Here is a 12,360-nt window from a genome sequence, read left to right as displayed (position 1 = left end):
GTCAAAAAAAAAGTTCTCAATTTCCATTGAGGCGGTGTGTCCTAGTAGGAAGTCCACTGTGTGCAGCTCACCCTACACTAACATAAATAACATGTCTACTTCTGCTAAGCGTCCCAGTAAAAAAAGTTATATTTTAGCACCTGGCTACGCAGACGCTCGTTGACGCACCCGAGCAGCTTGGATGAAATGATTGAATAACATGTATGTGTACATTTATTTTTGTCGCACCTGGACAACTGTTCAGTCATGTGGTCAGGTGCCACAAAGAGGGACCTCGGAAAATTACAATTGGCTCAGAACAGGGCAGCACGGCTGGCCCTTAAATGTACACGGAGAGCTAACATTAATGGGACCCTCCATATTAATGCCCATGATTGCATGTCAATCTCTCATGGCTCAAAGGGGAGGTGAGATTGACTTCATCACTACTTGTTTTTGTAAGAAGTGCGGAATACACCGAGCTGTCTGTTTAAACTACTAGCACACAGCTCAGGCATCCATACATACCCCACAAGACATAATACCAGAGGTCGCTTCACAATCCTCACGTCCTGCATAGAGCGCACAGTCCTACATAGAGCCACGGCTACATGTAACTCTGTTCCACATCAGGTAACTGATGCAAGCAGTAGAATCAGATTGAAAAAAAACCTCATAAAAATACATGCTGTGGAACAGTGGGGACTGTGAAGAGACACACACACACACACATGATAAGACAGGCACTCTACACACACATACACGTGGATGTTGCATTGTAAATATGTGACAGTGGAGTAGTGGCCTGAGGGAACACATTAAATGTATTGGGTGAAGTGTTATGAAATGTAATGTTGTAATATTTTTAATTGTATATAACTTCCTTAATGTTGCTGGGGATCTAATGTAGATTCTTAATAAATACAAATGGCCTCTAAAGGCACATTTAAAAGTGTCCCATACAATAAGGGGATCTGCTGTACCTATATTATGTTGTAAATGATTCTGTCCTGGTTAAAAACCAGTTGTCATCCCATAGGCTTTGATTCAATTTCCAATATTCTCTCCCACGTGGAAACTCTGTAAGATGAATGTATATGCCAATTATTTGATGCTCCGACCGCATTCTGTCCCCCTATCGACATTTTAAAACTTGGTGCCAGCGAGAATGACATAAGAAAGTAGTCAAGACGACTAGTCTGATTGAGCCTCTGCCATGGTCAGGATATTTAAGCCTCCATATATCCACTAGTTCCAATATATCCCTGATATTCATGATTTCCTTAAGTGCATAAGGGTGTTAGTTTGTAGTGTGATTTCCTATACGTTCCATTGAGGTGTTTAAAACCGTATTATAATCTTTAAAAGTATCTACAACTACTGCATCGATGGGCATGTAAAATGGACAAAGATCTTTAAAAAAAGTTCAAGATATGATAAAAAAAAGTACAAGTCTGAGCATTAACTAAAGTGCTGCCATAAAAACACTGAAAAGTATCATTAAAATAGCTGTAAACGGATAATAAAACAACGTGATGAAGTAAAGCCCCTTTTTTACACATTTTGTCTAGTAATATTTGAGTTATTATTGTATTTTATTCAAACAAGTCTCACGACAAAGAAATTGAACTTTGAACTGAAGAAAGCTCCACAACCGCAAGGGAACGTTCTGCCACTCGTTTTAAAGATCGAGGACTAAGCACAAAATCAACACAGCGACAGTATAGCTCCTCTCCATAGACTAATTACTGCACCTCTCTCTTGCGGCACTCTCACCGCTCTCCCTTTCTCTCGTTTAACACTAATTAAAAAAAGAAACGGCTTTCTTCTTCAACACCTATTTTATATGAATATCTGCATCTCTTGAAGCAGGTGAGAGGAGTGGGCCTGATTTAAAGCGGTCACTGGTGGCAATGAAGAGTGCCTGTAGTGTGGTGGCACACCTTTGGGGCCCTCTTTTAAGTGTCCTTAAATAAGATGATAAGGCGAAAACAAGAGGACTTTGTCTGCTGGTATTAGCGATGTGGCTGTCTGAGTGGTGATATCTTTGAGGAGGGCTAGTGAGGCAGTAATGAGACAGGGTTGCCTTTCTCTAACCAGCCTAATTAATCCCACATTTTCAGAGCAGTATAATGACTGCTCACCAACCGACGGGCAACACTTTTTTTGTAGGGATAGAGAGATGTCGAGAGGGCGAGTCTATCCCTCCCTCTCTGTCCCTTTCTGTCTTGTTCTGTTCCCTCTCTTGCTCTCTCTCCTCCTCTCCTTTCTTCTCCCGCCCCTCTCTTTTTCGCTTTCTTTCATTCTCATTCTCTCTCTCTCTTTCCCTCTCCTTTCTTTTTCGCCCTCCGCCCCTCTCTTTCTCCCTCCCTCTCTCTCGGCCCCACCTCACTCACAGTGCAATTTATTACATCTGTATCCAGAGTCAACCAAAACCTCCCAGTATGGAACTATCTGTCATCTCTACATTATCAGTAAAACACACAGGCACTTTTCATTGCCTCCATGTTGTGCTACAGGGGTTCTGGCAAATTACTATTTTTATGGGACATGATAAAAGAAGTGCTGCCATATGTTCAAATATTTTACTGTCTAGATGAGGCGGATTGAGTACATTGCTTGTGCATGTGTACGCGCGCGTGTGTGCGTGTGTGTGTGTGTGTGTGTGTGTGTGTGTGTGTGTGTGTGTGTGTGTGTGTGTGTGTGTGTGTGTGTGTGTGTGTGTGTGTGTGTGTGTGTGTGTGTGAGTGCGTGCGTGCGTGCGTGCGTGCGTGCGTGCGTGCGTGCGTGCGTGCGTGCGTGTGGGTGTGTGTGCGTGTGCGTGTGCGTGTGTGTTTACAGATATTCCAAGAAAGCTATCAGAATCAGAAACAACAACAAGTCAATCAACATTATCGATGATCTAATTGACGAAGGAAGTGCTGCGTATTTATTTAGTTTGTTTGGATTTACAGTCTCTATGTGTCTCATTGACACTGGCACATTTTGTAACAGTGCCCCGTTCTGAGGCAACAAACGCCGGTTACACAATGATCTGGGAGATAATGAAGAGTGCAAAGGTTAAAGTCACATCCTGTCAACTCTGATGAACATACGGCCTGGCGGGCCTTCAGGGCGACAACCTCCATATACCAATAACACACTGTGCAGCCAGCGCACGATGAACGACTGAAAGAAAGAAGCGAGAGAGATAGAGAAAGGTAAAGGAAAACAGAGCAGATGATATAATGGTAAATAAGCCCGTGAAGAATTCTGACTGAGTGCATTCCCGTAATCTTGTCCCCCCTCTCTCTATCTCTCTGATTTCCCAGCATGCTCCTCTTTCTTTCTCTCCCTCAATCCTGTCTGCGTGACAGATACTCCAGCCCCAAAGTGACAGGCCCTCAAACGACTGGCGAGGAAACCAAGCATTAATTAAGTCATTGCCGGACTGTAATTTCCTTGAGGAGTGAAAAAAAAATGCACCAGAAAAGGTTACCGAGACCTTTTCTGTGTCAAAATTACCATTCGTCATGAATATTAATGCCTCTAATGAAGACAACCTTTGCTTCATCAAGAATGTTCTGGAGCAGGTGCCATGCTGATAGACTCTCGCAGGCTGTTTTTCTCCTTCAGTCAAGAGAAACTGGCACACACATGCACGCACACACACACACGTAGGTGCAAAAACAAGAGACTAGATTTGACCGCGCTATCTGTGCTCAATGAAGGTGGATAAGACAACCGTCAACAACAGCCATATTTAGAACGATAATTTAATCCCCACCAACGCCCACCTAAAGAAAAGAAAGAGTGAAATGCAGGCACTACATTGTGGGTCTACTACTGGGCCGGCTCCTTTTCCCCACCTCTGCTTTTTAAAGGTAGCCCAATCCTGGGCATCTTTACAAAAGCCCTCGTCTCTCCATCTCTGCCCTCCTCCCTACTCCTCAATGTCTTTCTCTACCCATGACACCCACCTCTCATTAATTCAGACCTGTCACGTTGAAACACTCGTACACTCGTACACACACACACACACACACACACACACACACACACACACACACACACACACACACACACACACACACACACACACACACACACACACACACACACACACACACACACACACACACACACACACACACACACACACACACACTCTGTCCCTTGTATCTCAGCAGAGGGTGACAGCTCTGTGCTGACTGACAGGCCCTGTGTCTGTGGTACAGGAGATCCTTCACTGCCAACACTTTTGTAAAGTGCCCCTCAACTGTCACTTCCAGAACACACAGAGAGAGAGAGAGAGAGAGAGAGAGAGAGAGAGAGAGAGAGAGAGAGAGAGAGAGAGAGAGAGAGAGAGAGAGAGAGAGAGAGAGAGAGAGAGATGGATGAGGGTGAGAGAGAGAGAGATGGATGAGGGTGAGAGGGAGAAAGAGAGAGAGATGGATGAGGGTGAGAGGAGAGAGAGAGAGAGAGAGAGAGAGAGAGAGAGAGATGGATGGATGAGGGCGAGAGGGAGAGAGAGAGAGAGAGAGAGAGAGAGGTCATCTATTCACATGTCTGCCACTCAAATCGTAAATAGATTTCTCTCACTAATGTCTTCCCACATCCATTATTGAGTTGAAGAATTATTGTATATAAAAAACAAAAAGCCTCTTAGTTTCGGTGTAGGATTTGTAGGCACTGTCCTACCACCTTACCAGTCCTATTTAGAGACCTGGAGTAGTGCCAGAGTGTTGTTAGCACAGGATGGTGGTGTGTTGTACGTTATGCCACTGGCCATTATGACAATATGTGGTTGTCTTGATTATCTACTGTAGAGTGATGCTGTCCCTGAGGGGTTCCTCACCAACTGACACCCCTTCAATGAGTGACTCTGGGTTGAGTTCAGATTAACTCAATAGTCTGGTTTGGATCACAGAATACCGTAGGTTGTTTCACGATATATAATGTGTCAATATATCACAGTATAAATATTATATCATGATATATCGATTTCTTTTTACGGGTATGTGAAACTGGTTCCATTGGCTCCAGCTCCCCTTTCAATAAGATACTCAAAGGCATAAAATACAAAACAAAATGTATACTTGCTATTCGTAGTGACACACCTGCAAGATAGGGTTTCTTACCATTGGTTGTCTGGTAGAATCATCCTGTGTAATCAAGCTCTTACAGCACAGAGCAGCGACAAAGCCAACATCAGTCTCCCGACATCAAACTCTGTTTTTATACTTTGACCACAACAGATCACTTGAAAGGAAAATAATTGGTCAAAAAGAAAGTTTTGCCTTTGTTCTCGGTCTTTTTCCCCCTGAATCTGCATAAGTCCACGCCATACGTCAGTATGAATAATACATACATATCTCCTACACAGCCACAGGAGGGGAGATTAGATGGCGCTCCCATAAATAAGCATCAAAGCCTTGCTGTATGCGTTTTGTTACACCTCGCGATAAAGGCCCCCTTTTCTTTAATCACAAACTTAGCCTCGCTGGTGGGCCCTTTGTTGGCGATGGCGGCGGAGCGCGCTGGAACGGCAGGCCGGATCGCGACGTACATATAGCGTTTACCTAATTAACACAAGGCGCACACTGGGAGTCAAATGAAAGCCACCGTAGGGGAGTCACAGCTCAGATCAAAGCCTGCTTCCTTTCCGAGGCGTCAAAAAATATACGTTTTTTTTTTAAACAAAGCAGATAGAACATAAAATAAGTTAACAACCACCCGGGCTGACTAGGTCCTTGGTTTGGATGGAAACACCTGGGGTTTATCGGTGGACACAGGATAAAGTGACACTGGTCTCTCTTGGTGGGGCCCCCATATCTCTCACTTTCTATTTCTCTCTGTCTTTCTCTGTCTCTCCATGTCTCTCTGTCTGTTTGTCTCTCCCTCTCTGTACCCCACTGTCTCTCTCTCTCTTTCTCTCTGTCTCTCTATATGTCTGTCTCTCTCTTCCTTTCTCCCTCTCTCTCGCTCTCTGTCGTTGAGGTGTTAGGCGGCAGATTCATTGTCTTGTGTTAATTGAACACGGAGGACATGTTAAATTAGCACAATATTTGAGGCCCGCTGTTTGTTGGGTTACTTATCATGTCCCCAGCTGGGAGGGATTTTTCCAATTCCTTATCTAAGACAGAAATTAATAACGGAAAGTATATCTCCAGTGAATTCCGATATCTCCAAAAGGTTTTTGGAAAATAGGGTCTGGCTGGAATATAATGATTATAATATCAAGTAAAATACTATTCTAAAGCCTTGTTCGAATCTGTTATTTTTCCTGCAGTCTGAACAGCCAAAACACACATGGAATCGGATATTTCAAACCACATTTTCTAGCATCTTAGTAGTGGGATTGACATCAGATATGCGACTTGTGTCTGAATGGTCAAATCTGATTTATTTCCCCTGGTTTAGACTATCTTGTTTCTTGCTAGCTACTCTGTTAACAGTTTGACAAGAACAGGTGGTAGCTAAACTAGCTTGTTAATTGTTTACAAACAAATAAGTGAATGTGCTAGAAAGCTGAACAGCTGGCTAGCTAGTTGACTGCTGTGGCTAGCTAGTTGACTGATGTGGCTAGCACAGCTAGTTGACTGCTGTGGCTAGCTCGTTGACTGCTGCAGCTAGCTAGTTGACTGCTGCGGCTAGCTAGTGGACTGCTGTGGCTAGCTAGTTGACTGCTGTGGCTAGCTAGTGGACTGCTGTGGCTAGCTAGTTGACTGCTATGGCTAGCTAGTGGACTGCTGCGGCTAGCTAGTTGACTGCTGTGGCTAGCTAGTTGACTGCTGTGGCTAGCTAGTTGACTGCTATGGCTAGCTAGTGGACTGCTGCGGCTAGCTAGTGGACTGCTGTGGCTAGCTAGTTGACTGCTGTGGCTAGCCGAAAATAACTTGTTTTGAAATTTGGATCATCTTATCCTTTGAGGCTTTAAAAGTGTTCTTACACTAGGATTTTGATCACTTAAAGCAACTGGGGAATGTCCATGGCAGGTTGTGTTATCACCTTAGCTTGCTGCATAACTTCTGAGGGACAGTAGGCACTAGCACCACCACCAATCAGCCAACACACACTGCCATTACTAACAGCTAGCGTAGCCATGTCAGCTACAAACACACAAATCTGATGTGGTCACTTGTAACTTGCTGTTTGGACAGTCAGTATTCCAATACATTTGGAATACGGATTTGAAAAACATGACTGATTTGAGCATTAAGGCATGCGGTGTGAACAAGGCTTACATATAATGAGCCAAGCCCTGCATAGTGGAGTCACATGCTTCGTTCCCACTGTGTAGCCCCGAGTCTCTGTTAGGATTGTAAACACTGTATTTCATCACACATCAGCAGGTGAACACTTGCAAGGTCTTATTGGTTCCACAGCAAGCAGTGGAGAGATGGTGTCAGTGAGGGAGATTAATTACACAAGGTGAGTATTGCATCAGAGGCCAATTATCACCTGAGGAGAGGTGGGCTGCTACCAATTTCCACACACTTAGAATCATCCACTCGTGAGCTCTGCAGCTTACAGTGCACAATGAAAAGATGTGGAATAGTATTAGTATTGCTACCCAAAAAGGTGGAGGAAGTGCCTCTGGAAATGCTGCAACAAACTCTATCCATCAACAACAACACAGAGGAAAGAGAGCTCCAGTCCAGTTAGGGACTAACCCAACACACAACGTACAGCACTCTCAAATATACTAGGATCAGAGCGAGAGAGAGAGAGGGGGTTTGAAGGGCAATTCATGTAATGTTGATTTCTCTGAACCAAGATTCCCCTCTGCTACGGCAACTGACCTCCCCTGACTCTGATGATCCCGGTTGCCATGGCGACTGGCAAAACAAGCGTGGCACTCCTGATTTTTTTTTTTGGGGGGGGTTCGAGGGGTAGAAACGAACGTCACCTTGACTTGAGCTCCCGTATTGGCAAGAAATCAATAGACTTTTCCCCACATCGCATCGGTCCAGTCGGCTGTAACATATCAATCCATACGTGCACACACATTTCAGCGTAATCCCCTTCTCTGTGCTGAGAGCGAGAAAACGGCATAAGAAATAAAAGGAGCCCAGTCTTTTTGAACTCCTCTTTTTAAACCAGTCTTTCTTTTGATACTCCGAGCTGAACACAGAGCATGTGCCTGCCGTTCTGGAATGGAGTATTTGTGTTCATTTAGTTTTAAATTCATTTTCTCATTTCTCAGACAAGCCTTTAGCAGTGAGGGGAAAACTGAAGGAACGACGCTCTGTTCAGCCCAGGGGCCTCCAGAAGCCATAGGGGTCCCCACTTTGATGGAGGCCTCGGCATCATTAAAGTAGAGACAAGCAATGGGTCAGAAACAGCTACACTCACTGGATTCACAGAGACGGACGGACGGGCGGGGGGGTACCATTTTGTAAGCTTTCTCCAATGTCTCATCAAAGACATGCCAAAAAGCCAGTGTTAAAATGAAGAGTAAGAGAGAAACAGACTGAAATATATAGCTGTGGGTTAACAGAAAGCATCAATTAATTATGTAACCCATTGCAGTTCGCTTCGAAAGTTCACTGTTCATGAAAAAAATGATGTCAGCTAGTGCTTCCTTTATGAGCATAATAAAAAATTATACTGTTGTACTTAAGATTTTTAATAGAGTGACTATGAACATTTAGGGAGACTGGCATATGTTCATATCAGGGAGAAGAGCAGGCTGTCCAAACAGCTGTGTGAAAGACCACCTCTGATCTAAACTACCTCTGGTCCTCAAAGGTCAAGCCATATTTTTATAATAGCAGCCCAATGGCTAACTCTAAATCTGGCCATGAAGAAGGGGGAAGATGAGAGATGGAGAAGATCAAGTTTATAATACGGTATCGCACACTAATATTCACGGGCTGCACCTCCGTCACTCGGCCGCGTCGGCGCCATTGTTATCAGCGTTCCACAGACGCTGCAGCGTATTGATGTCAGACTGATGGTTAAACGCTCAGTCTTTCTGAGCGGGAGCTAATGACTGTTCCGTCGTCAACATTGCACCATAGTGGCCTGGAAATACAATGGCATTGCTAAAGTCGAAAAAGAATGAGTAGAAAACCAATTTGCCGTCGGGATGACGTCGTCAAGTTACTTTAGAAAGACGGCAATGTTGCCCTGAGTTGGTCAGAAATAGCTAGCAATGCTAACGTTACCTAGCTAAAATGTTGGTGGTCTCCCCTCCATCTTATCTAGCGAACTAAAGTTCTATTGCATCACAATGATGACGAAAGCTTGTCCTACTAATGATTTGCCTCCTTTTGAAATGGCATCGTGTTTCCAAGCCACAGTAATGCACTTTAATCTTCATCAGCACCTATTGAGACGGCTTCGATTAGAATGCTCAGATGGGCAAAACACTATTGTGACGAAGCGTGCAACCCATGAATAGGGTAGAATATGTGACTTACATTTCCAAAGGAAATAGGTGCATTTGTGTGTGTGTGCGTGTGTAAGACTGTGTGTGTGTGTGTGTGTGTGTGTGTGTGTGTGTGTGTTTAATTGTGCATGTGTGTGTGCTCATGCATCCTGCATGTGTTTTCTGTATGTGTGTATGTGTTTGCATGTGTGTTTGAGTATGTGTGTGCGTGTGTGCAGCCAGTGTGTGTGGGTGGGTTGTTCTGTGTGTTCGTGTGCGTGTGTGTCTTGAGTGCTCCTGTTGTCAGTAGTGATTTCTGAAGGGTTGTCTGTGTTCCTCGGCCATGATGAGACCGTCTCTCTCTGACATGATCTGTTCTGTTAAGGTCAAGCCCTACAGAATGTCAGAGATGATGACACGCACTCACAGCCTTTATCTAATCCTTCCATTTTCCTTTTTCCTTCTCTGTCTCCCTCCCTCCCCTCAGTCACTCACATAAACCACATAACCCCCCTCCCCAAGTGTCATGGGTCTTGTGTCTGTGTGTGTGTCTGTCTGTTCGTCTGTATTTCTGTCTTGTCTGTCGCTGTGTGAATAACCTATGTAGGGAATCATCCTCATTCAGGGTACCATTTTGTAAGCAATTTTCCTATTTGTACATTTTTAAATTTTTTAAATTTTATGATATGGCCTTAAAGAGAGAGTTCCCCCGAAATGACAAAATTACATATTGTTTTACTTACCCCATAAGTAGTCTATGGACAAGGTATGACAGCAATCCAAGCATTGGTTTAGTTTCAGTGGCACTTTCTTAGCAGTTTCCAAATGCTAACATTTTAGGATTTATGGCAGAAATCACATACAAATCCTGGTACCGATATTAGCATTTTAAGCGCATCATGTTCAAATCATCTATATATGAATCTTTTGAGCTTCACAATCAATTTTAGATACTTTTGGATTATTTGAACATGATGCATGAAAACTGCTACAGTAGTATCGGTACCAGGACTTGAATGGGATTTGTGCCACAAATGCTAAAATGTTAGCATTTGGAAACCAGTGCCAAAGCATGGATTACTGTCCTACCTTGTTCATAGACTGCTTACAGGTTAAAGAAACCAATGTGTTATTTTGTCATGTGGGTGAACTCTCCTTTCAAGAGAGTGGGATAGAAGTTTTGGAGGGAACTACTATAGTTTAAATCATAGTCAATTCAATTTAGATGAATTCCGATTCATTGTGATCACTATCTTTGTCCATGAATTAATTGACAAAGAATCCGTGTATTTATGTTTCCTTTTCACCTTTTCACAAATGGCATAGGGGATGTTTGAAAGAGAATGTAATTCTGTTATTTCTAAACGGAGTCAAATTTATTCAATTAAGCTGCCATGAGAAATACTGTTATTTACACTTCAGGAGATTATCTGGATTTAATTTCCAGTTTATTTTTATTTTTTATATTTGACAAAAAGCACGTGTGTTTTTAACTAAGCCTTTTATTATGCGCACAGTCAAACATGTCATCAGTTAATCTTTGTTTTCCCCCCCCCACCTACGTTTCCCTTTTTTTCCCCCTCACTGTCTCCATAGTCAACACTTATTGAATTAATAATTCTCGGCAGATCAAACAACAAAACCTTTTCAATCAAGCCTTCCGGGGGACGGCGAGGTCTCGTCGACATTTGCTGATGTCTTGTTATGCACATTTCAGTCGGGAACGAAGCGAAACTTGTCAAACAACATATCCGACACACTTCATGAAAGAAACCCTCTGTTTGGAATATTTTACATGGTTTCTTTTGCTAATAAAGCTAAACAAGGCTTGCCTTAGGATACTAGAAGTCCTCCCTCGTATCTATTCAAGCTGTCATTCTTCTCTCACCTCTGTGAATTGGGCACGGTATAGTGGGAAAATAACAAAGAAGATGGAGATGGAGAGATAGTAAGGAACGGAGGGAAATGGAGGATAATATAAAGAAGAGCAGCACTTGACGGTAACTGGTTGAGATTAACGCCTTAGGGGGTACAGCAGTGGCTGTGATTCGGATACGGCGCCCCCAGCTAAACGCTGAAGGCCGCCTTGCCTAGAGGAACCCACGTTCACCCACAGGCAGTCAAAGATTGTTTTCTTTCTTACCAGCGCTTCCCACTTTCCTCTCTCCCCCTCCCCACAGACACCTGTCATATCCAATGTCAAAACTCCAGAGAAAGGAAAAGACAACGCAAAGAATAAACAAAGGAAACATGCCTTTTTAAGACGGCACCCTGCATACAGATCTATAATGGATCGGCTCTTGTAGAAGGCCTATATTTTCTATCATCAGCTCTAACCCAATGCATACCCAATACATACCCAATGCATACCCAATGCATACCCAATACAAACCCACTGCTCCAGTGCATGGCCCAGATTTCTCAATGTAGCCTTTGTCAATGGGGCTCCCGAGTGGCGCAGCGGTCTTAAACACTGTTTCTCAGCAGTTGAGGTGTCACTACAGACCCTGGTTTGATTCCAGGCTGTATCACAACCGCCGTGATTGGGAGTCCCATACGGCGGCGCACAATTGGCCCAGCGTCGTTAGGGTTTGGCTGGGGTAGGCCGTCATTGTAAATTAAAATTTGTTCTTAACTGACTTGCCTAGTTAAATAAAGGTCAAACGAATGGAGACCGATTAACGGGGGTTTGAAATGATTCTATGCACTTCCTTTTTTCTTTTCACTTTCTCTCTGTCTTTCTATCTCTACCTTTTTCTCTTTCTCTCTCTCTCTCTCTTTCTCAGGCCATCACTAACTGATATTGCAGTCATACTTTGTCAGAAGTGAAATATGTGATGTTCTACTCAAACAATTGCAGGTACACAAACAAAAGTAATGATTTAAATGTATTCGTGATTTTTAATAATGAATCTGTTCTCTAGTTGAAGTCGGACCGCTGGTTTTGACGTGATTGGACGCTTGGACGACCCTTGTGTTAGCCCAGGAGGTGGTGTCGTAGCCAATGGGGGGCAGAGGACAGCACA

This window comes from Oncorhynchus keta, chromosome 34 (assembly GCF_023373465.1).
Source record: "Oncorhynchus keta strain PuntledgeMale-10-30-2019 chromosome 34, Oket_V2, whole genome shotgun sequence".
Taxonomy (NCBI): domain Eukaryota; kingdom Metazoa; phylum Chordata; class Actinopteri; order Salmoniformes; family Salmonidae; genus Oncorhynchus; species Oncorhynchus keta.
The sequence above is the reverse complement of the archived record's forward strand: the minus strand, read 5'-3'. Positions refer to the sequence as shown.